Here is a 25,264-nt window from a genome sequence, read left to right on the forward strand (position 1 = left end):
CTTTCAGCTGCTAATGAAAAGGTCAGCAGTTGGAAGCCAGCTGCTCCTGGAGAGTCTGCTTCTGTAAAGATGTACAGCCTCAGAAACCCTATGGGCAGTGCTACTGTGTCCTATAGGGTAGCTATGAGTTGGAATGGACACCTCAACAGTGGACTTGGTTTTGGATAATAATAGAAACTAATATCTTTGAGTGTTCACTATGTGCTAAATACTAAGTTTGCCTTGTTAAGTTTTCTCTTTAATCCTTACAAAACCACCACAGGTCCTGGCATGGCACTATAGGACAGGCACTGTACTGCTAACTGTGAAGTTGGCAGTTCAACCCCACAAGCCACTCCTCGGAAACCCTATATAGGGTAACTATGAGTCCTATTCAAATCAATGGCATTTAACAACAACAGTTTTGAGTGGTCGCAAGTTTATTTTATATTAGCTCTTTAATCCTTACAAAAACACTATAAAGTGAGTATTTTTCTCCCCTTCATTTCAGAGGGAGTCCTTGTGTGGCACTGTGGGTTAATGCGCTGGACTGCAGAGTTGCTTTGAACTACAAGGTCAGCGATTCAAGCTCACTACCTGCTCCATGGAAATCCTATACAGGGATGCTAGGGGTCGGAACTGACTCAAAAGCACTTAACAACAACAACAGTTAAAACAAAGAGGGGTCAAATAATTTGATGAATCTAGAAAATAGTAGAACCAAAATTCAAAATGAGCCTGGCTCCTAACCTGCATCTTCATGACTACTTACAGAAACAGCTGATGTGATATTGAGAAAAAGCATGAATTTTGCTTAACTCAGTTGTGTGACACACAGAAACACCATAATAAAAGATCAGTTATTGTTTTTAAGACCATGATTTACTGGTTAATGTTCTATATCTAGGAACACTGGTGGTTAAGTGATTAAGTAATTGGCTGCTAACCGAAAGGTTGGCTATCGGAACCCAACAAAAAGTTCCACAGTAAAAGACTTGGTGATCGGTCTCCATAAAGATTACAGCCTACTTTTTGTAAATTATCTATGAGAAAGTTCTATTCTTGCACATGGAATTGCTCTGAATCAAAATCAACTTGACAGCACTAACAAAAAAGTTCTAGATACGATTCTGAATGACTACATCTGCTTTTCTCCTCCTTTTTACCCCCCTCTCCCTATTCCAAAGGCAAGATTGAAGACCTAACTTCCATCAGGAAATGACCCTCCTTGGCTCTGGAGCTGCTCTAGAAAAAAAACAAAAAACAGCAAGGACTGGTATAAAATTTAATAACAGTCCTAATGTGCACTGCTAGTATTCAGGAAGGATGCAAGTGATGTGAGTTTATAGCATTTGTATGCTGTTGCTGTTAGGTTGTATTAGGTGCTGACAAGTCAGTACCAAATCTGAGTTATGAAACACTGCCCAGTCATAAGCCAACCTCACAAGAATTGCTTTGCGTGAGCCCATTGCTGCTGCCACTGTGCCAATCTATCTCATTGGGTGTCTCATTCTTTTTTGCTGACCTTCCATTTGACCAAGCATGATGTCCTTCTCCATTGACTAGTCCCTCCTGAAAATATGTTCTAAGTATGAGAGATATAGTCTGGCCATCCTGGATTCTAAGGAGCATTCTGGCTATATTTCTTCTAACACAGATTTATTTTGTTCTCTTGGCAGTTCATGGAACTTTTGCTATTCTCCTCCACCATCATAACTCAAATGCATCCATTCTTCTACAGTATTTTTTATTCATTTTCCAACTTTAATATGCATATGAAGTTATTGCAAATACCATAACTTGTGTCAGGTACATTTTAGTCCTCAAACTGACATCTTGAACACTTTAAAGAGGTTTTGTTCAGAATATTTGCTTAATATAATATGTGTTTGATTTCTTGACTGTTGCTTCCATGAGTATTGATGGTTGATCAAAGTAAAATGTAGTCTTTTATAACATCAATGTTTTCTCCATTTATCTTGATGTTATTTATTGGTCCAGTGGTAAGGATTTTTGTTTTCTTTACATTGAAGTGAAACACACACCGAAGGCTACTGCCTTTGATTTTCATCAGTATTTAAAGCCCTCTTTGCTTTCAGCAATCAAGGTTATATCATCTGCATATTGCAGGATTTTAATGAGTCTTCCTCCAAACTTGATGACATGTTTTTCTTCATATAATTCATCTTCTCTAATTATTAGTGTACAGATTGAAGAAGTATAATGGAAAAATACAACCCTGGTGCACAGCTTTCCTAATTTTAAATAATTCAGCAGCCCCACATTCTTTCTAACAACTGCATCTTAATCTATGTAAGGGTTCCTCATGAGCACAATTAAGTGTTTTGGAATACCCCTTTTCCACAATGTGTCCTTAACTTGTCATAATCCACACAATTGAAAGCTTTTGTACAGTCAATAGAACACAAATAAACCTCTTTCTGGTATTTTCAGCTTTCAGTCAACATCCATCTGGTGTTAGCAGTGATATTCCTCAATCCATGTCCTCATCTAAATCTGATTTGAACCTCTGGCAGTACCCTCCCAATGTACTGTTTCACCCATTTTATAATTTTAGAAAAATTTTAAGTACATGCTATTTTAAATTTCTTGGTATAGATGAGTGAGTGCCTCCAATGCCACATCAGTTTGTTGAAAGATTTCAATTTGTATTCTATCAATTCCTGGAGCCCTGTTCTTTACCAATTCCTTCAATGCACCTTGGACTTCTTCCTTCAGTATCATTGGCCCTTGATCAGATAATACATCTTGAAATAGTTGAACATCAACCATTTCTTTTTGGTACAGTAACTTTATGTATCTCTTCCATCTTCTTTTGATGCTTTCTGCATCATTCAATATTTTGCCCAGAGAATATTTTAGGTCAAGGCTTGAATTTTTTCTTCAGTTCCATTAGCTTGAAAAATACTGAGTGTGTTCTCTCCTTTTGGAGTTCTAACTTCAGGTCTTTGCATGTTTCATTATAATATTTGACTTTGTCGTCTCAAGCTACCCTTTGAAATTTTCTGTTCAGCTCTTTTGCTTCCTCATTTCTTCCATTTGCTTTAGAATCTCTATCCTGGAGAGCAAGTTTCGGAGTCTGTTCGGACATCAATTTTGATGTTTCTTCTTTCTTGTCTTCACCCGACAACTCTTTGGTCTTCGGTCATTAGTGTCTAATTCATAAAATGTGTTCTTGAGATGGTCTCCAAATTCAGGTGGGATATGTTCAAGGTAATATTGTGGCTCTCATGTGCTTGTTTTCATTTTATTCAGTTTCATCCTGATCTTGCACATAAGCAATTGATGGTCTGTTCAAGTCTGTCCCAGCCTTGTTTTGGCTGATCATATAGAGCTTTTCCATCGTCTCTTTCCACAAAGGTAGTCAATTAGATTTCTGTGTTTGCCATTTGGTGAGATCCATGTGTATAGACATCTTTTATTCGTTTAAAAAAGGTAGTTTCAATGAATAAGCCATTGGTCTTGCAAAATTTTATCATATGATCTGCAGCATCATTTCTATCACCAAGGTCATATTTTACAACTACTGATCTTTGCTTTTTGTTTCCAACCTTTGCATTCCAATTGCCAATAATTATCAATACATCTTGATTACATATTTGATCAATTATAGACCAAAGAAGTTGGTAGAATTCTTCAATTTCATCATCGCTGGCTTTAGTGGCTGGTGTGCAAATTTGAATAATAATGTTATTAACTGGTCTTCCTTGTAGGCAAATGGATATTATCCTATCACAGACAGAAATTTACTTCAAGATAGATGCTGAAATGTTCCTTTTGATCATGAATATGATGCTGTTCCTCTTCAATTTGTCATTCTTAGCATTGCAAACCATGTTGTTGTCAGATTCAAATGGCCAATACCAGTCCATTTCAGCTCACTAATGCCTAAGATATTGATGTTTATGCATTCCATTTTATTTTTGACAGCTTCCAATTTTCTTAGATTCATACTTTGTACATTGCATGTTCTGATTATTAATGGATATTTACAGCTATTTCTCCTCATTTTAAATTATTGTTAGGTATAATATAAATCCTTGAAATGTAAAATATGATTATATCTACTTATCCTGAAGCTAAATCACCAAATGAAAGCAAGTTTCTGAGAAATTCACTGAAAATATTGTGAATCTCAAAAAAGTTTAAAGAGAAAGAAAAATGATTAACATATATATCCTACTAATGTATATAGATTGGAGTCCTGGTGTGGCACTGTAGGATAAACTCTGGACCACAAGATCTGTTTGAACTGCAAGATTGGCAGTTCAAACTCACCAGATGCTCCTTGGAAACCCTATACAGGGTTGCTCTGAGTCAAAATTGAATCAACAGCACTTAACAACAACAAAGTACATGGTTTAGTTTTGTTTCATTTAGTTTTTTAATTCTAGGTTCTTAACAACAACATCATTTGAATTAAGGTCCCATAGTACATATAATGAAATACGAGAATTAAAAGAGAGACTATGTGTGGACATTTTTTTTCTTTTTCTTTTTCCAGGAAATCTGTTTTCATGTTTTTAAACAATTTGATAAAGCTAAGTTTCCAAAACTTGTATTAGGAGTGGAAAGAGAAAACTACAAAATATTGAGCAGAAAATATTTTTAAAAGATTTTGCAAACAAATTGTTTTCCAATTTGAAGTATTGATATTTGAGAACTGTTTAAAAATATAAATTCTAATATAGTGTGACTCATACTAAACATAGTATAGGGGTCGGGTTCTGGAGAATTGACACATGATGGCATCTGAGGATAGTAGTAGCCTGGGTAAAGAAAGAAGGGAAAATGTCCTGAGCAGAGGGAGCTGTCTGCCCAAAGGCTAGACAGAAAAAGATGGGAAAACAGCTTAGTGTGACTGGAATACAAATGTTACAGGATGTGTTTAGAGTTAATTCTAGAGAAATTACCAGGAGACAGATTCTGAAGGCATAGTTAAGGTCTGTGGAACTTTTTTTCTCTTTTTTTTAAAAAATGGGAATTCAATGAGGAATTTCTAAACAAGAAAGGGACATGACCAGATTCTCTTAGAAAAATTACTTTGGCGTAAGTTAAGAAACAGAATGAATTTAGGAGAGGAGAATACAGAGCAAGTCTGAAAACTGGAAGACAGTGACTTGACAATTCACCTGGATCTCTAGTTATTAGAGAAGAGATGGTGGCTGAGAAGTTCCTTCTAAAAGGTCCCTAGGAGGTACAAACAGTTAGTGCTCAACTGCTAACCCAAAAGTAGGCAGTTGGAACTCAACGAGCAGTAATTTGGAACAAAGTCCTGGCAATCTGCTTCCATTAAGACTGTAGCCAAGAAAGCCCTATGGTGTGCAGTTCTACTCTATAACACATGGGGTGGTCATGAGTTGAAGCTGACTCCACTGTAGCCAACACCAATAATGAGCCCAATCTATTTTCTAAAAGGATAGAACGAACTGAACAGATCAAGAGAAATTTAGGAGATAACATTAGCATGAATTGGTGAGTGATCAGTATAGGAGGAGATAGGATCTATCCAGTTCTGTCTTATAATATAGAAAATGAAACTAATTTCTGGAGAGTCTTTTGTCTTAAGTAACAGAGCCAGAAATTGAATCCAGATCTTCTGACCACTACCCCTACCTTACCCTTACCAGTGCAGTACTCTTGCTACCAATATGATACAAAAACCAAACCAGTTGCCATGGAGTTTATTCTGATTCATTGTAGTCCTATGTATTGCAGAATAGGACATGCTCCAGAGTGCTTTCATGGTTGTGACCATTAAGAAATACATCACCAGGCTTTCTTCTGAGGCATTCCTGAATGAGTTTGAACTGCTAAGCTCTCCGTTAATAGCCCAGCTATTAACAATTGAGTGTTTGCATCACCCAGGGACTGCTATATAGTCTTCATACCCAACAAAACATGATCATTTTTATTATAATTCCATCTAGGGTTTTATTACAAATTGTTCTCAAATCCCCAGATATGGTTATAAATGCTCTTTAGTCCCTCTCCATACTGTATTTCATATCTGCCCCCATAAACCCAGAAAACCTTGGCTTAGCATTGCATTGAATTCTAGCGACATTAAGTTTCACACTGGAAAATCTTTTATCAGCTTTAGTGGAAACCTGACCCACAGAAAGATGAATGGAACAAGCCTTCTATGAAATAGGTTGAAAATAATTGCATGTCAGACAGGTTTTGGAGAGGAGCCAGGGAAGTATTAAGTGAAATGTGGAGAAGAAGCCCCTCTTTTTACTCTGAATTTGAAAGTTCAAACATTAGGCCAGGGAAATATTTTATCCTTCTTTGAAAGGCATGTGATTTATTCTCTGTGACTGCTAATTGCTGCAAAAAATTGCTGTAGAGAACAGAATTTCAAAAAAGGAATCTAACGGAGCCTACCTGACTTAAAAATACTTACGTGGCAATGGTTTGAATTTACATGCTTCTACCAAGATCATCATGGATACCCTATACAAGTGTGGCACTGTGGCTTAATGTGCTGGGCTGCAAAGCTGGTTTGAACTGCAAGGTAGGCAGTTCAAGCTCACCAGCCACTCCTTGAAAACCCTACACACAGGATTGCTATAAGTTGGAGCTGACTTAACAGCAACAACCATGATCATCATAGTGCAGCCAAATAATTAGGCTCTGGTAGTGAAGTAGTTACAAGTTGGGCTGCTAACCTCGTGGTCAGCAGTTTGAAACTACCAGCAGTTCCTCGGGAAAAAGATGAGGCTTTCTGTTCCCATAAAGATTTACAGCCTCAGAAATCCTGTACAGGGTCGCTAGTATCGGAACCGACTCGATGGCATTTAACAACAACAAACACATAAATACTTTCTGGAAATGTTTCTATTTAAAGACTTTAGTAGGAGAAAATGAATGAAAGAGATAAAAATTTCCAGACTTGGTAAAGTCCTCCTAATACTCAATTTTTCTGCTATAATTATTCTATTATTGAAAATGCAGAATTTGGGCTGTGTGAGGAATATTGATTCTATTCACTCATTCAACAAATGTTGCATCGCCATTATGCCAGACACTGTTCTAAATCAGTAGTTCCCGTCCAGAAGTGTTCTCTCTCCCTGGGAACATTTGGCAGTATCTAGAGTCATTTGGAGTCCTGGTGTGGTGCTGTGGGTTAATGTGCTAAACTGCAAGGACAGTTTGAACGGAAAGGTCGACAGTTCAAGCTCATCAGCTACTCCCTGGAAACCCTATACAGGGTCACTATGAGTGGAAACTGACTCAACAGCACTTCACAACAACAATAGAGTCATTGGGAAGTCAGGTGTGCATCTAAATACCCTGCAGCATACAGGATAACCTCTAACAGCAAAGAACTGTTGTTGTGAAGTGCTGTCGAGCCGATTCCCATCCCTTGTGACCCTGTACAGGGTTTCCGAGGAGTGAACAGTGAGCTTGAACAACCAACCTTGTGGTTCATATTGATTTGCAGTCCAGTACATTAGCCCACAGTGCTACACCAGGATTCCAACCCAATCCAAAATGGTAATACTGCTGGCATACAGAAACCTTGATTTAGATGTCAGAAATAAAACAATTTTAAAAAAGAGAGAGACAAAAGCCTTAGCCCTTATAAAATTTACATTTTAGTGATGTGAGAGAAATGATAATTCAATAGTAATATATAACATGCAAATGATAATAAGGCAGGATGAAAGGGGGGGAAAGGCAGGGGTGGGGTAGAGAAAATATGGTGGTCATTGCTATTTTATACAGAAAAGCCCTAATACGATTGTTTTGAGCAGAAAACTAAAAAGAAACAAGTTGCACTATAAGAGTGGGTTGACCCCCATCACAGTCTATTAAAAAAAAAAAAAAAAGATAGATATAGAAGAAGATATAGAAGTATTCAAAGTAAAATGAACCATTTGTTGTTGTTAAGTGTTGTTGAGTTGCTTTCTGACTTGTTGTTGTTGTTAGGTGCCATTGAGTCGGTACCGACTCTTAGCAACCCTATGCACCACAGAACAAAACACTGCCCAGTCCTGGGTCAACCTCACAATTGTTGCCATGCTTGAGCCCATTGATGCTGCCACTTTATTCTGACTTATAGTAACTCTATATAGGGTTTCCAAGAAGTGGCTGGTGGGTTTGAACCGCCAACCTTTCAGTTAGTATTTCACAGTGCCACCTGGGACTCCAAACCTAGATGTTGAAAATAGGGAACCAGAGATACAAGTCTGCCACAACAACAAAACTTAAGTAAAAAAAGGAATAATTACTTATAGAACTTCTAAATGAAGGAGAAATTGAATAGATTTCCAGAACAAATAAATAAGTGAACAAACCTAACTATAACTCTAAAACTAGATCAAACCTTACTCCAAACTCAACCCCAACCCCTACCCATAACATTACCCTGTTGTTGTTAAGTGCTGGTCGAGTCGGTTCCAACCCATAGCGACCCTGTATAGGGTTTCTGAGGAGCAGCTGGTGAACCTGAACCGCCGACCTTGCAGTTCAAATGACTTTGCAGTCTGGCGCATTAACCCACAGTGCCATACCAGGACTAGTCCTAGCCATAACCTTAACAAATATAGTTTAAACAAGCATAGTTAAATTTCTTTATTTAATCTACTCCAGCATGTAGGGTTTTGGTACAATCCTGCTAAAGAACCCCAGAAAGATGTCTACTTCTTCTTTATTGACTATGCAAAGGATTTTGACTGCGTGGATCATGACAAGCTATGAATAACATTGCAGAAAATGTGTGTTCCAGTGCACTTCACTGTATAAGTTCCTCTATGCATAAGTTCCTCTATGTATGAGGAACTTACACATAGACCAAGAGGAGTTGTTTAAACAGAACAAGGGGATACTCAATGGTTTAAAAACAGGAAAGGTGTGTGCCAGGGTTGTGTCTTTCACCATACTTAGTCAATCTGTATGCTAAACAAATAATCTGAGAAGCTGGATTATATGAAGAAAAATGTGGCATCAGGGTTGGAGAAGACTCATTAACAACTTGCAATATGCAGATGATGAAACCTTGCTTGCTGAAAGTGAAGAGGACTTAAAATACTTATGAAGATCAAGATTATAGTCATCAATATGGGTTACACCTAAATGTAAAGAAAACACAAATCCTCACAAGGGAACCAATAAATATGATAATGGAAAAAAGATTGAAGTTATAGTTTTCAAATATTTCATTGTGCTTGTATCCACATCAACACTCATGGAGCAGCAGTCAAGAAATCAAACAATGTATTTATTGCATTAGGTTCATCTGTGGCACAAGACTTCTTCCAAGTATTGAAGAGCAAAGATATCAGCCTGAGGACTAAGGTGTGCCTGACCCAATTCATGGTATTTTCAACAGCCAGAGAACAAATAAATCTGTGTTGGAAGAAGTATAGTCAGGATACTTTTAGAAGCTAGGATGGCAAGACTTCATCTATCATACTTTAGACATATTATCAGGAGAGACCAGTCCTTAGAGAAGGACATCATGCTTGGTAAAGTGGACCATCATTGAAAAATGGGAAGACCCCAATGAGACAAATTGGCACACTAGCAGCAGCAATGGGTTCAAGCATAACAGCAACTGGGAGGATGGTGCAGAACTGGGCAGTTTTTCATTCTGGTGTGTTAGGGTTGCTATGAGTTAGAACCAATTCAATGGCACCTAACAACAAGCTAAAGATGGCAGGATTTTAATGGGTGATCTAACAAAACGCAAAATACAGAAGTGAAATAACTGAGATGAGAAACGCTGGTGGATAATTACTATCTAAATTAAATTAAACCACTACTACTCAGGAGCTGTGAGCCTTGAAGACACAATGAAGAAGAGATTAACCAAGAAAAAATTGAACTGGCCATGGAGAAGCGCCTCCTTTATGTGCATAGGTTTTCCATTGTACAGCTGCTATACTGCTCATTTATTATTAGTTACTTAATTAATTGATTGATTTACTTATTCATTCAATAAACTTAATTAGTGAGCACACACTAGACTTTTTCCTAGGTCCTAAAGATACAAAGTTTGGTGTTTTGTTGTATTGAGGTTTTATTGTCCTTCACAAGCACATGAATTTCTTGTGTTTATATTGAAAGAGAAAGCTGGATTTATTGGTCTCAAAAGGACAAAATACAATCCAAGCACCTCTTCTTTATTGTCTGCATTCTTTTGAAAGGAAATAAAAAATAAGGCTTACTATTTTTTTTTTTTTTTGCCTTCCCTGTCAGCCAATTTTAAGGTTCTCAAGAATTTCAATCAAGTGAGAAAGACATTGACATATATAATTAATATAGATGATAATTATACATGTACAATTAATATAGGAGCCCTGATAATATAGTCGATTACATATAAATATTTACAAATGTATATATTTTGTTGTTGTTTAAGTGTTACTGTGTCAGTTCCAACTCATAGCGCCCCTGTATAGGGTTTCAGAAGAGCGGCTAGTGGATTTGAAGCGTCAACCTTGTGGTTCAAACTGACTTTGTGATCAGTGCTTACCCTACGACTGTGCCACATCAGGTCTCTCTATCTCTATCTATCTATCTATCTATCTATCTATCTATCTATCTATCTATAGACTTCAGTGTAGGTATATATCAATGAATATATATTTGTGTGTGTATGTGTGTTACTGTGCTGGACTGGAAAGTCAGTTTGAACTGAAAGGTCGGAAGTTCAAGCTCACCAGCTGTTCTTCAGAAACCCTATAGAGGGTCTCTATGGATCGTAACTATGCTTCACAGTCCAGTGCTTATCCTACAGTGGCACACCAGTAGTCTATGTGTTGTTGTTGTTAAGTGCTGTCAAGTTGGTTCCGACTCATAGTGACCCAGTATAGGTTTTCCAAGGAGTGGCTGGTGAATTTAAACCACCAACTTTTTGGTTCAAACTAACTTTTTGCTTCTGTGCTTATCCTTGGAGGTGGGCAGTTCATATCCACCAGCTGCTCCTCAGAAACAAGGAGCATAAGCATTATCTATAGGGTTGCTATGAGTTAGAGTTAACTTTATAATATAGATAATATCTTAAAATTGCCCTACTTTAAACAAGATCACATTCACAGGTACAAGGGGACACAATTCAACACATAACAGATGGTCAGGGGACGGGTTTTCTAAGGTGATCAGAGACCGCAATGATGAGAACCTGTACTTGAAGAGATTTAGGGTAAGGCACTCTTACTTAGGGAGCACAGCTAATAGAAAGGCCAGAAAGTGGGCCTTTATATTGTAAGTTTGGCTCTCAATTTCTGGCAGCTACATACAGTAAATTGCTTCCTTTATCTGGGAAGAAGATATGCTCTAGTTCTTAAGAAGAGGCAAAGTTTTGCCTTGAATAAAATGTGGGCTACACAGCAGTGTGGCAAGACCTGGGGACTCTTGGGCCCAGAGTCAGTGACATAGCCACAGAGGACTAGAGTGGAAAGTGAAGTGTCCAGCTGATAAGAAGAGAGGGCATATGCATAAGAACACCCACACTTGCAGATAATACCCACTTATCCTGGCTTCAGTGACTGGATGATCAGAGCTCAACCATAAGTAAAAAGAAGAGGAAAAAAAAAAAAGTTTCTCATACAATTTGATGAACTTGACCTACACCTATGGAAGCAGTAGCTCAAAAGAGGGAACAAGTCCTTACAGCAAGAATCATTCCCACCCCCTCCACACACAGAGTAGACAGGGATGGGCAACTTGGACATTGGCTACCCAAAATGGGGGTTGGGGGGCTACAAAGGCAAGAAGTGACTGGCTTACAAGCTTTCAAGAGGGAACCTAGAGCTAGGGGGCATGGAAGAAGGCAGAATCTCCAGTAAGTAGTATTCAATCTGACTAGTCGGAGCTGATGCAATGAAATGCAGATGGGTCTCTTGTGATGCAATGGTGAATGGTTGTTGTCAGGACTGTTGGTGAGGGTCGGAAATATGGAGGTGGATGTTTTATAGCAAGGAGGGGAGTGATTAACTTTTCAGTCTAGGAGCAGAGGTCCCTAGGACCATCAAGGGAGAAGAGCAGAGAGCGGGGCCCTACCCAGAGAAGCAGTGATGCCTGAAATGGAGCCAGAGATGATGACGTGGAGCAATGGAGTAGCTGGAGACTTTAGATCCAGAGAGGGAGAGCTACTGTGTGCTGAAGACCTGGGGGGTACGGGGGAAGGATTGCATGGAGGGGATTGTAACCATGGCAATGAGATGATATACGATAGAATGAATGTAAAACTAATGTTAACCCATATAAACGATCACATAATTCACAATAAAACATTTAAAAAAAAAAAAAGAAAGAAAAAGAAATGTGGGCTACACTGAGAGAGGTCTCAAGCAATGTCTTCATTAACCTTTTCACAACAAATACAGAAGCAAAAATCTGTGATGGCTCTTTGCAATGACACTAGGTGCCTAACATTAAGAAGCATTCAGGAAAGACATTATCTGGGAGGAGGTACAATGATTTAGAATAGTTGGAGTAGTACCCAGGTGACATAGTCTTTCAGTTTTCTTCACATAAGAACTGGGGGTCAGACAGTGAAGATTACATTTCTAGCTGGGACTTCAGTGTAGATGTCTTAGAGTATTCATTTAGTTTCTGATTCATTAATCAAGAAAGAAATTGTTCAGAAAAGCTTAGGACAAAGGCTTATAATCATAATACTCTATTTCTTTCTGCATGTAAGAGTCACAATTTAGGCTGACTTCATAGAATTCTATTGAAATGTCACCTATCCAGATAAAGCCCTACTTGTTTCCAATATGTAATTCCATTCTTTTCATTTACAAATATATACTACCAAATTGCTATAGAATAGTTTTCAGTTTTGATGATTTATATTAAGTTTTATTGAGATGCAATTAAATGGCAACAGGCATGAAAATAAATTTTAAAAAAGAGTATCCAGATATCAAAGGAAATGGAAAATAGAAATCATTAAACTATGAATCTAGGACAAATTTCCTTAACCTGAAGGTATTTTGTAATTTTGTTCTCTGACAATTAAACAATGATTAAAAAAGTGTATTAATTATGCAAATGCTCTGGCAGGGAATGTCACAATAATTCAATAGAAGGAATAGCTATTCCAAAGTGAAAAGCTTAGCAGGCCAAGTTTCATTATCATAGCAGGGGGATGTCATCATATTACAAAAATGAGCAACTATCATATTTGCTTTGATTTCTTTTTACTAATAAATCATAACAATATAAACCCATTGCCATCAAGTTGATTTTTGACTCATAGCAACCCTAAAGGATACCATAGAACTTCCCTATAGTGTTTCCAAGGCTATAATCTTTAGGGAAGCAGACTGCTTCATTTTACTCCCTTGGTGAGTTCAAACCACCACATTTTGACTAGAAGCCTAGCACCTTAATCTCTGTGCCACAAGAGCTCCTTTCTAAGTATATTGCTGTTGTTATTAAGTGCCATGTGTCAGTTGCAACTCATTGCAACTGAAGAGTGGCTGGCGGATTTGAACTACCAACCTTATGGTGCTTACCCTATAGTGCCACACTAGGACTCCTAAGTATTCACTACTTGAATGAATTCAATGCATTTCTCTTTGTAAATATTTAAAGCACCTGAATTCAAATCCAAGCTCTACCACCTATTATTAAACCAGAGAGAGGTATGAGAAAAAGGTCTTGAGGATCAGATAACAATGCACTTGAAATCCCCTGGCTAGCATAGTTCCTAACCAATAAGTCACTCCATCTTTTCCTTCTCTCCTCTTTCCCTCCCACACATTCCTCTCCTTTTCCTTTCCTTTCTTTCCCTGTGTTTCCTTTCACTCTTATTTACTATAACCTTTAAAAAGAATATATTCAGCATATGTTTATAGCTCTTTATAGTTTTATAAATGTTGCCACATGGAGCTAGAACTTTGGAAACTGATCACGATTTCTATGATTTCTCTGACTTGGGTTGATCTATGTTTGTATTTATTTGTCTTGTGCTTATTCTTGTTTAAAACTTAAAAGAATATGTATAATACTGTATCTTTGAAGATGGGGTCTCTTTTCTCCCCTAAAAAAAGATGGGGTCTCTTTTCTCCCCTAAAAAAAGTTGTGGAAGCACAACTGAGAGGCACAAATTGTTAAACCTTCACTTTCTAAGTGAAAGGTTGACAATTTGAATTCACTCAGAGGCACCTCAGAAGAAATGCATGGTGATCTACTCCTAAGAGACCAAAGACCTTGGAAACCTATGGAGAGCAAGCCTGCTCTGAAATACATGGGGAAGTTATGAGTTGTGATCTACTGGACAGTGACTGATTTAGTTGGGTAACAATTGTGGGGCTTGGAGTAAGTATAGAAATGGAGACCCACATACCATGTTTGGATATTTAAAAGTTATAAATTAAGGTGATGTTTGTTGTTAGGTGCCATTGAGTCGGTCCCAACTCATAGCAATCCTAACAGAATGAAACAATGCCTGGTCCTATGCTAACCTCATAATTTTTGTTACACTTGAGCCCATTGATTCTGCAACCATGTCAATCCATCTAGTTGAGGGTCTTCCTCTTTTTCTCTAACACTCCACTTTACCATGAATGATGAGAAGGCTCTAGGGGCTGGTCCCTCCTGATAATATGTCTGAAGTATGAGAGACAAAGTCTGGTCATCTTGGCTTCTAAGGAGCATTCTGGCTGCACTTCTTCCAATAGAGATTTGTCTGTTCTTCTAGCACTCTGTGGTACTTTTAATATTCTACTCCAACATTATAACTCAAATGCATCAATTCTTCTAAGGTCTTCCTTATTCATTGTCCAGCTTTCGCATGCATATGAGGCTGCTGAAAATATCATGGCTTAGGTCAGGCACACCTTAATCTTCAACCTGTTATCTTTGCTCTCAAACACTTCCAAGATGTCCTGTGTAGCAGATTTGCCTAATGCAATATGTCATTTGATTTCTTGACCTTGCATTTCAAACCAACCTTGGTGTCCAGTACTTATCCTACAGTGCAACACCTGCAAAATTTTGTTCTCTACAGAGTGGTCTGTATTCCTAACACTCATTGCAAATATAATGTTCCTATACTCACTGTGGGTTAATGCGCCAGACTGCAAAGCCATTTGAACGGCAAGGTTGGTGGTTCAAGCTCACCAACTGCTCCTTGGAAACCCTAAACAGGGTCGCTATGGGTCGGAATTGACTCGACTGCACTTAACAACAAAAACAACATACCCTTACCAACTCTAACTTATTATTTGAGCCATTTGACCATACTGCAAAAATATTTTTCTGTATAAACTTCTTCCAGTAAATGATTTATTATTGAGATGGAACTTGTAGAAAGTAAAACTGACATGGGACTGGAAGGAGGTAAAACTGCCATAAAACTGCTGATCCATTGCTGGGCACCAGAAATAAGCTCCAGTTTAGGTCAAAATCACTGAAAAATGAAAACCAAAGTAACCCACAAAAAATTACTGCCATTAAGTTGATGCTGACTCAGAATGACCCTATAGGACAGTACTCGCCTTTGTGTTTCTGAAACTGTAAATCTTTACAGGACCAGCCAGCCTGATCTTTCTCCCATGAAAGTCACTCAAGGTGCCTTAAGACTGTTGTTGTTAAGTGCTGTCTAGTTGGTTCCAACTCATAGCAACCCTGTATACGTGTTTCAAGGAGTGACTGGTGAGTTTTAACAAAACAACCTTGTAGTCCAGTGCTTATCCTACAGTGTCATACCAGGACTCCTTGAGATTATCTGGCCCTCATTAAAGCCTCGGGGAATATTAACCTCTCTACTTCCATGCTATGCAAAGGCATTTGACTATGAGGATCATAATAAACTACAGATAATATAGTTTTGAAAGTACCATGGACTGCCAAAAGAACAAATAGATCTGTGTTGGAAGAAGCACAGCCAGAGTGCTCCTTGGAAGCCAGGATGGCCAGACTTCATCTCTCATACTTCTGACATATTATCAGCAGGGACCAGTCACTAGAGAAGGAACTTTGTGGGGTAAAGTGAAGGGTCATAGAAAAAAAAGGAAGACCCTCAACGATATGGACTGGCACAGTGGCAGCATCAATGGGCTCAAGTGTAGCAATGATTGTGAGGTTGGCCCTGGACCAGGCAGTGTTTCCTTCTGTTGTACATAGGGTTGCCATGAGTTGGTGCCAATTCAATGGCACCTAACAACTACAATGGATAACATTGAGAAGAATGGGTATTCCAGACACTTAACTGTGCTAATGAGGAACCTGTGCATAGACCAAAAGACAGTCGTTATAATAGAGCAAGGGGATATTGAATGGTTTTAAATTGGCAAAGGTGTGTGCCAGGGTTGTGTCCTTTCATCATACTTATTCAATATGTATGCTGAACAAATAATCCAAGAATCTGGATTATTTGAAGAACACGGCATCAGGATTGGAGGAAAACTCAGTAACAACCTGCAATATGCAGATGACACAACCTTGCTTGCTGTAAGTGAAGAGGACTTGAAATACATACTGATTCAGACCAAAGGCTATATAGCCCTGATATGGATTACAGTTCATTGTAAAGAAAATGAAAATCCTCACAATTTAACCAATAAATGGAGAAGAGATTCAAGTTGTGAAAGACTTCAATTTGCTTGGCTCCTCAATTAATGCTCACGGAAGCAGCAGTCAAGATATCAAATTGAGTAGTGCATTAGGCAAACCAGCAGCAAAACTTCTTTCAATTGTTGAAAGCATGTCAGTTTGAAGACTAAGGTTTACCTGATCCAAGTCATGGTATTTTCAATCGCCTCATATGCGTGACAGTAGAAGAATTGAGGCATTTGAATTATAGTATTGGCAAAGAATATTGAACATACTATAAAATTCCAGAAGAACAAACAAATGTGTCTTAAAAGAAATACAGCCAGAATGCTGCTCAGAAGCAAGAATGGCAACACTTTGTCTCTTGTACTTTGGATATACTGTCAGGAGGGACCAGTCCCTGGAGAAGGACACTATGATTGGAAAAGTAGAAGGTTAACGAAAAAGAGGAAGATTCCCAACAAGATGGATAGGCTCAGTGACAGCCACAATGGGCTTTTACACATAATAACAATTGCGAGGGTGGCACAGGACCAGGCAGTGTTTTATTCTGTTGTACATGGGGCTGTGGTGAGTCAGATTCGACTTGACTGCACCTAAAAGAACAGAACAGCCTCCAGGTAGGATTTAAATGACACATGCATGTAAAGACCACACAAGGAGACTTCAGAAAAGTGCATGGGGAAAAAAACTCCCAATATCTTTCATTTGCATTTTTCTATGGACCTTTTGAAGAGGTGACTCCATACAAGAAGTATAGGACTGTGAGCCAGAAAGTCAGCAGTTCAAGGTGGCCAACTGCTCCATTGGTGAAGGATGAGGCTTTCTGCTCTTGCAGAGATTTAAGGCCTTAGAAACCCAATACAGGATTGCTATGCATCAAAACTGACTTGATGGCACTTAACAACAACAACGTATAATTAAACTGCACAACACATGTGCAATATGTTCCATGTACTTCCTCAATTTGAAACCATATAAAAGTCTACTATTTCTTCTAATCAGAGAGATAAATCAGAGGTCTGTCCTCCTGATCACCACCTGACCAGAAGAAAATCAAACTTTCTTTCTCTCCTCACTTTGATGTCTTCAGAGTGGTCTCTTCAAGTTGTACCAGGAGACTATACACCATTGTAGTAACATTATCACTGTAATAAGAAATCTTTAAGATTTTATAATAACAATCAATCAATCCATTGTTAATGAGAGTGATGTGATAGTCTTTGTAGAAGAAAATACCTCTGACCTACTATGAATTAGAGAAGTGAATACAGAATTGTGTTACCAGCAACAGTCAATAACATGTACTGCTAATCAAGAAAAAATTAACCAGAGGCTTAATGAGGTCATGAAAGATGAAAGTAACTGACTTATACTGAGAGGAAACATATAATGCTAATCATATCAATTATATAGGATTTTCAGAAAATATTTCTAAATGTTAATCAATGAAGTTTTTACAAAAACTTTTCATCCTTGTAGAAATATTCTCAAACATGTCCATCCATCTATCCATCCATACATCCATACATCTATCTATCGTTAAGTGCTGCCGAGTCAGTTCCAACTCATAGCAATCCCTGTACAAGGTTTCCAAGGAGTGACTGGTGGGTTTGAACCACCGACCTTGCAGCCAATAGTCCAGTGCTTATCTTACAGTGCCACACCAGTACTCCATCTATATATCTATATCTTGATCTGTATTTGTATCTATATCCAAATATAGATCTATCTGTACTGTTGTTGTTTAGTGCTGTCCAGGCGGTTCTGATTCATAACGACCCTGTATATACTTATATAGACAACCACCAAATTGAAAGGTACCACATAGTCACAGATACACTCGGGTATAACTATGTAAATAAGGCACATCCGCACATCCTGAATGCAAAGTCACAAATGTAATCATATTCAAAATCCTTTCCCAACGATAAGGGATCGTGCAAATGGTTGAATTAGCGTAGTGGTCCTGAATCAGGCTGCGAACCACAAGGTCAGCTGTTCAAAACTACCAGCTGTTCCGTGGGAGAAAAATGAGGCATTCTGCTCCTGTAAAGATTCACAGCCTCGGAAACCCTATACAGAGTTTCTATGAGTCAGAATCGACTCCACGGCACACAGCCACCACCAAACAAAAAGTTGAAGCATCAAGTCCAACCAGAGGTGCCTAAGAAGAAAATCTTGCCAAGCTAATTAAAAGTCAGAGCACTATCCTCTGAACAATGGGATTATGAGTGGGAGACAAATCAATGGCAGCTGTCCTTAGATCAGTCCTTCTCTGTGGCTTCTAGTAAAATGGCAATGAAAGCTCAGATAGCTTGGACTTCAGTTCTGATTGTTATGAATAGAAGAAGAGGGGTGAACTGAGCTATGGGTGGTATGATCTAAAAAGTAAAACTAGGAATGAGGTGAACTTCTGCTAAGAATTATTATTACATATAGATAATTCTGCATTCTAATTTTAATTTATTTCTTTTTACTAAAGAATCATCTTTATTAATGGAAACATGTGCACTCACATACATATGTGAAGAAAGCTCAAAAGAAGAAGGTATTTGGCATGAGGAAAGGTTTTTGCCAAAGATGCAGGCCAGACTCCTTTTTTTTTTTTTTTTTTCTATTTTACTACTGTTCTGAGCTGGTTTCCAAAAGTGTTCGCCAATGTACCTCAGGAAGTCCTTCCTTCCCCTTCCTTTCACAGCTTGCTCCAAAGAAGTGAATTCATTTAGGCTAGTCCTTGAAATATACATAGAATAATCTTTTAAATGACTCAAATAGCAAAATAATGCTTAAGAAGTCTCACCATTGTTTTGAATCTGTTAAAGTGTGATTTTTTTCAAATAATCAATTAGAATTTTCTTCTTATAAGTTCCTGTATAGGGTTTCCAAGAAGCAGTTAGGACCTTGGAGTTCAAACCAACTTTGCAGTACAGCGCATTGACCCAGAGTCAAAAGATTTTGTGTATGGAAAAGACATCATGTTTATTCATAGGGATGGTGGTGGTGATTGGTGGTTATATGCTATGGAGTCGGTTCCAACTCATTGTTGTTGTTGTTAAGTGCCGTTGAGTCGGTTCCGACCCATAGCGACCCTGTACAGGGTTTCCGAGGGTGTAAATCCTTACGGGAGTAGAAAGCCTCATCTTTCTCCCGCAGAGCGGCTGGTAGTTTCAAACCGCTGACCTTAAGGTTCGCAGCCCGATTCGTAACCACTACGCTACCAGAGCTCCTAGCAACCCTGTATACAGTTTCAAAGGCTGTAAATCTTTACAGGAGCAGAAAGCCTCATCTTTCTCCTGGGGAACTGCTGGCAGTTTCGAATTGTTAGCACCTTGAGATTAGCAGCCCGACTAGTAACCACTATGCTACCGGAGCTCCTCGTTCACAGGGATAGGTGGGGGTCTCAGGGAACTGGCCTGTTTAGGAGGTGCCATGCTTAGCATTTCTTTGAGATTGATTCCACCACAAAGACATAATTTATCCTGGAATGTGTGTGGCGAATGCTTGGTTTCCCAGAATTCTAATTCAGATTCCTCCCATGGGTTTACATTCTCCTTTGCACCAGTAGATTTGTCCCATAAAGTTATGGCAAGGGCACAAGGTAAACCAGTCTGGCCTGTGAAATATCTCAAAAGGAAGTAAAAATACAGATTTTTCATGGGTGGTCTTCTTTAATGGCAAGTACCATAGAATATTTATGGGTGGTTTTTCTTAATGGATGTGGTTGTTCAGCTATGGCCCTGGGCATGTTCTACACATTTTTACAATTGCCCAGGGAAGGAGGGGCAGAGGCCTCAACATTCCTCAAGACTTGGGTTACAAGATTTCAATTAATAAGTTGTTGCTGTTGTTAAGTGCTATCGAGTCAATTCTGACCCATTGCGATCTTGTGTAGGGTTTCCAAGGATCATCTAGTGAGCTTGAACCACCAACCTTGCAGTTCAAACGGCTTTGCAGTCTGGCGCATTAACCCACAGCGCCACACCAGGACTCCTAATGAATAAATAGCTCATGTAAAATCCTGATTTCTGGACCTTTTTCCCCCCTGACTCAATAGCAACCCTATATAGGGTTTCCAAGAGTGGCTGGTGGGTTTGAACTGTCAGCCTTTAATATGGTCTTATTATAACTATGTTCTAATGATCCAACCCAGTAGCTCAGAATCAGTGGGATTTTTTTTTTTTAATACAACTTAGAATTCACACTATTAGCATGATTTCTGTCAGAAATTTAACAGTTAAACTCTGAAGTGTTAGTCAAGATGCAAGCCCAAAGACAACAAAGAGATATATTTCTTAGAACCCAAATATCTTGCTTCCAATTGAGTTTAAACCCAAACCAAACCCACTGCTATCAAATTGGTTACAATTCATAGTGACACTGGATAGGGTTTCCAAGGCTGTAAATCTTTGCAAAAGCAGACAGGTTCAGCTTTCTCCATGGAGCCACTAGTGGGTTTGAACCACTGACCTTGTGGTTAGCAGTCTAATGCCGACCCTAGAGTGCCAATTATTTCACTCAGATAGCAACTCAGTGCTGAAGGACAATTCACTGGACAATGTGAATACTGTGAAGGTGCCAGAAATTACTTGCCCAGGTCTTCATTAATGCTTCCCAGGAACAATCACTTACAAGGAAGGCACAGGAAACACTTTTGACATTTCGATAATAACAGCTTTTTAAAGTGATTCAAGTTCATCTCCACTAGCAGTTCCTTGGAAGCCCTATACAAGGTCATCTGCATGGTAATTGCTAGTGTAGAAACCAGAGTGCAAACACACAGAACTGAGAGCTTTGAGTGTTAATGAGAACATGTCTTCTGCTGTTTCTTCTATTGTTACAGTAGAATCATTGTAAAAATTCTACTAAATATTAGATGACAACCTTCGGTTTTATGAAAAGTTAGAAAAATCTTTAAAAAAATATATTACTTATTGGAGCTTATGCAAAGTCGGTTTGAATAGCAAGGTTGGTGGTTTAAGCTCACCAGCCAATCCTCGGAAACCCTATACAGGGTCGCTATGGGTCAGAACCAACTTGATGGCACCTAACAACAACAACAACAGCACTCTTTATAATTATGATGTGTCCTTCTATGCTTCCTGATGATTTTCTCAAGCATAGATACCTCTAAGAGCATGGAGGTTAACTCTTTTCATTTCACTTTCAAGGGCAGAGTCTAACACAACTCAGCGAGGCAAAAAGCAAATTGATGCAAGAAGAAGGGGGATCTAGAAATCAGCATGAACTACGAGTCACTTATTGACTGAAGTTTTGTGGCTAAAACCTTAAGTAATGTTAAGTCTGTGTACCTGAGTAATTGTGAAGATGTGCAGGACATGCTGAGGGTGCAGAGCTGAGCAGCCGAATCCTGGGACATGCCATTAAGAAAGACCATCCATAAAAACTCCATATTTTACTCACACCACTCATAAAAATTCCATATTTTACTTTCTTGTAAGTTGTTTTACAGGCTAGGCTGGTTTACCCAGTGCCCTAGGCATAATTTTAGAGGACTGCCTTCAGCTGGGGCAAAGAACACAGCCCCTGAGAGATTAAAGTCTGTCTGAAAAACCACACATTGTTGACATCCCAGAATAGGTTTTATCTGTCCTGATGTGGTGCTGTGGGTTAATGTGCTGAACTGCAAAGTTGGTTTGAACCATAAGGTCGGCGGTTCAAGCTCACCAGTCACTCTTTGGAAAACCTATACAAGCTCACTATGAGTTGGAACAGACTTCACGGCACTTAATAACAACAACAGCCCCAACCAGAGATCTTTCTGATGAAATTCATCTAGAAGAAATGCTGCACATACACCCAATTAGCACGGTGTCTCCTGCTTCATCTGATGAACAACACTTAAAACAATCTCTGTTCTGAAAGATGACGGTTAGTATTGCCTAAGGGGACTCCTGGTCTCCTCTGGCCAGATCCTTTCCCTAAATCTTTTGCTCTGTGAAACTATCTGTCTAACCTGATCATTCTTAATTAGCAAAGACAAGGACCCTTTATTCAAGGATTTGGACCCCCCTATGCCCTGATATAGCATAGCGGTTACGAATCAGGCTGCTAATCTCATGGTCAGCAGTTCGAAAGTACCAGCTGTTCCACAGGAGAAAGGTGAGGATTTCTGTTCCTGTAAAGATTTACAGCCTCAGAAATCCTGTAGAGTCGCTATGAGTCGAAACCGACTCCATGGCACATAACAACAACAACAATGCCCTGATAACAAAATAAAATGTGAAAGAAGCTTGAGGGTTCTGCAAAGTAACCAAAACATCTACTGTATTTTGTGGCCATAGACTTAATTTTAAGTAAGTTGGGGAAATGAACAGTAGCAAAAACTAGTGAGTAGCAAAAATAAGTTTCAAGTTATTGTGAATGTTTTTTATTATATTTCAAAGATTAGTCAGCAAAAATTACCTTAAAATTGTATTTGGCTAATGGAACCAAAAAGAGGCTGAGTTAGTGACACTCAGAAGAAACAAGCAATTAGGGGGCAAAGCAATGTTGTTGTTTTTTAAATTGTATATGTGGTCTCTTCAGCAGACAGACAGAAAAGAGTCTAAAGACTTACAAGTTTCACAAGGTACATAAATTTGGATTAATAGAAGGCAAGTCTTGTTCTAGCGTTCTGGTGTCCATCATTCTTAAAATTAAACAATAATTACAGTGAAACACTCAGACTCCTTCATGGGTAGCTCCTGTGTGTCACAGAACATCTATGTTTTCACAGGGTTTTCAATGCCTGACTTACTAGAAGTAAATTTTCAGGCCTTTCTTACAATGAACATCTGGATGAAGTCAAACCTCCAACCATTACTGTTAGTAGCTAAGTACATTAACAGCAACTACAAAGATAAATAAATAAATAACAACAACAAAACCACTTGTTGTCTGTTTATACTGTCTTATGGTAACCCCAAATATTGCAGAGGAGAACTATACTATATACGATTTTCCTGACTATGACATTTTAGAAGCGGGTTGTTAGGCCTTTCTTTGGGGTACCTCTGGTAGGTTTGAACAACTAACCATTTGCACCACTCAGGGACTTCTAAACACATTAATTGTTGTTGTTGTTAAGTGCCGTCGAGTCGATTCTGACCCATAGCAACCCTATATAGGGTTTCCAAGGAGCAGCTGGTGAGCTTGAACCACCAACCTTGCAGTTCAAATGACTTTGCAGTCTGATGCATAAGCCCACAGCGCCACACCAGGACTCCAAGCACATTAATAGCTACTATTTATTGAGCACAAGGAGCTCTTAGTGGTTACGAATTGGGCTGCTAACCTCAGGGTCATCAGTTCGAAACTACCAGTTGTTCCGCGGGAGAAAGATGAGGCTTTCTGCTCCCGTAAAGATTTACAGTCTCAGAAACCCTGCACAGGGTCGCTATGAGTCGGAACCAACTCCAGACACATAACAGCAACAACAACAACATTTATTGAGCACAAACATTATGCTAGCCAAAATACCTTACGTGCTTCATGTATCTAATTTCATTCTTGCAAAAACATTGTGAGGTAAATATCATTGTCCCATTTGCACAGATAAACTGAGGTTTTAAGTAATTTACTCCTAGTCTTATAGGTAGCAACTTAAAGAGCCAGAGTTGGAAACCAAGCGTATAAATAAGACTTTAAAATTTCCATTCTTTCTAATGTATTCATTGCTTTGGGAAAAATTAATTTCAAAGATTAAACAGTCTTGCCCTCAATCCTTTTAAATTTTTCTTTTCTTTTTTTTTTTTTAAAGAATAAGACATGACTTATGTGGGATAATGTGCCAGACTGCAAAGCTGTTTGAACTGCAAGGTTGGCGGTTCAAGCTCACCAGCTGCTCCTTGGAAACCCTTTACAGGGTCGCTATGGGTCGGAATTGACTCGACGGCACTTAACCAACAACACGCACTTTAATGCAGAGCTATAAGGATTTTTAAAGAATATCAACTCACAGCAATATTTTTTTAAATTTCATTTTCATTAATTTAGCTTAATTAATTCATCAGCACAACTAAGTCCAAGCACATTTTTGAGGAAATTGAAATCATATCCATTGGTCTTTTCAACATTATCATAGTTTTAAAGGCTAAAATTATAGCTCAAGGTGGTTTTAACGAGAGTTCAAAAACACATTGTGCTATAAGCAGGAGAGATGGGTTCTGGAGGATCTTAGAGCAAGTACTGCAGCAGATATGAATAATGCTGCAAAATGTTAACATCAAAGTGAAATATTAATAGAATGACCTTCAGAAGGCAAAAAAAAAAAAAAAAAGACGGTGGATGGGAAGGGATAGAAATTCAGGGCCTGAAATGGAGTTTGTATTATTACATCAACTGTGTCATCATAAAATAAACTGGTTATTTCCTCCAAAGTCATTCAACCTAAGCATGCTAAACAGCTCTTACCATATTTGGGTATTAGATTCATGCTAAAGCAATGATCATCTAAGTGATTTTCAACAAGTCCTGTTATACCATCCAGCTAACTGTAGCGTTCCTTAGTTTATACAGACAGGATCAGTAGTTGCATGCCCCTACTTAAGATAACTATAAACACAGTTCAGTACAATTACCTAGCTAGATCTCACAGTGTGACATCTCACACCATCTATCTATTGAGAAAAGCTCAATATATTTTGGTAAGTTTCTAACTCATTTGTCTTCTAGTGCTTCCCACTTCTTAAATTGGGTGGGGTGAGGAGGGAAAGAGGAAGCTAGCAGGAAAAAAAAAAAAAAA

The 25,264-nt window shown here is 38.5% G+C and overlaps 1 protein-coding gene across 1 annotated transcript in view; it reads right to left on the minus strand.

Moving 5' to 3' along the window:
- ARHGEF38 (Rho guanine nucleotide exchange factor (GEF) 38) overlaps window positions 1–25,264 on the minus strand; it is a 193,392-nt gene that overhangs the window by 167,576 nt on the left and 552 nt on the right. The window lies entirely within an intron of this gene.

The sequence above is a fragment of the Chrysochloris asiatica genome, unplaced genomic scaffold (assembly GCF_000296735.1).
Source record: "Chrysochloris asiatica unplaced genomic scaffold, ChrAsi1.0 scaffold00285, whole genome shotgun sequence".
NCBI classification, from domain to species: Eukaryota; Metazoa; Chordata; class Mammalia; order Afrosoricida; family Chrysochloridae; genus Chrysochloris; species Chrysochloris asiatica.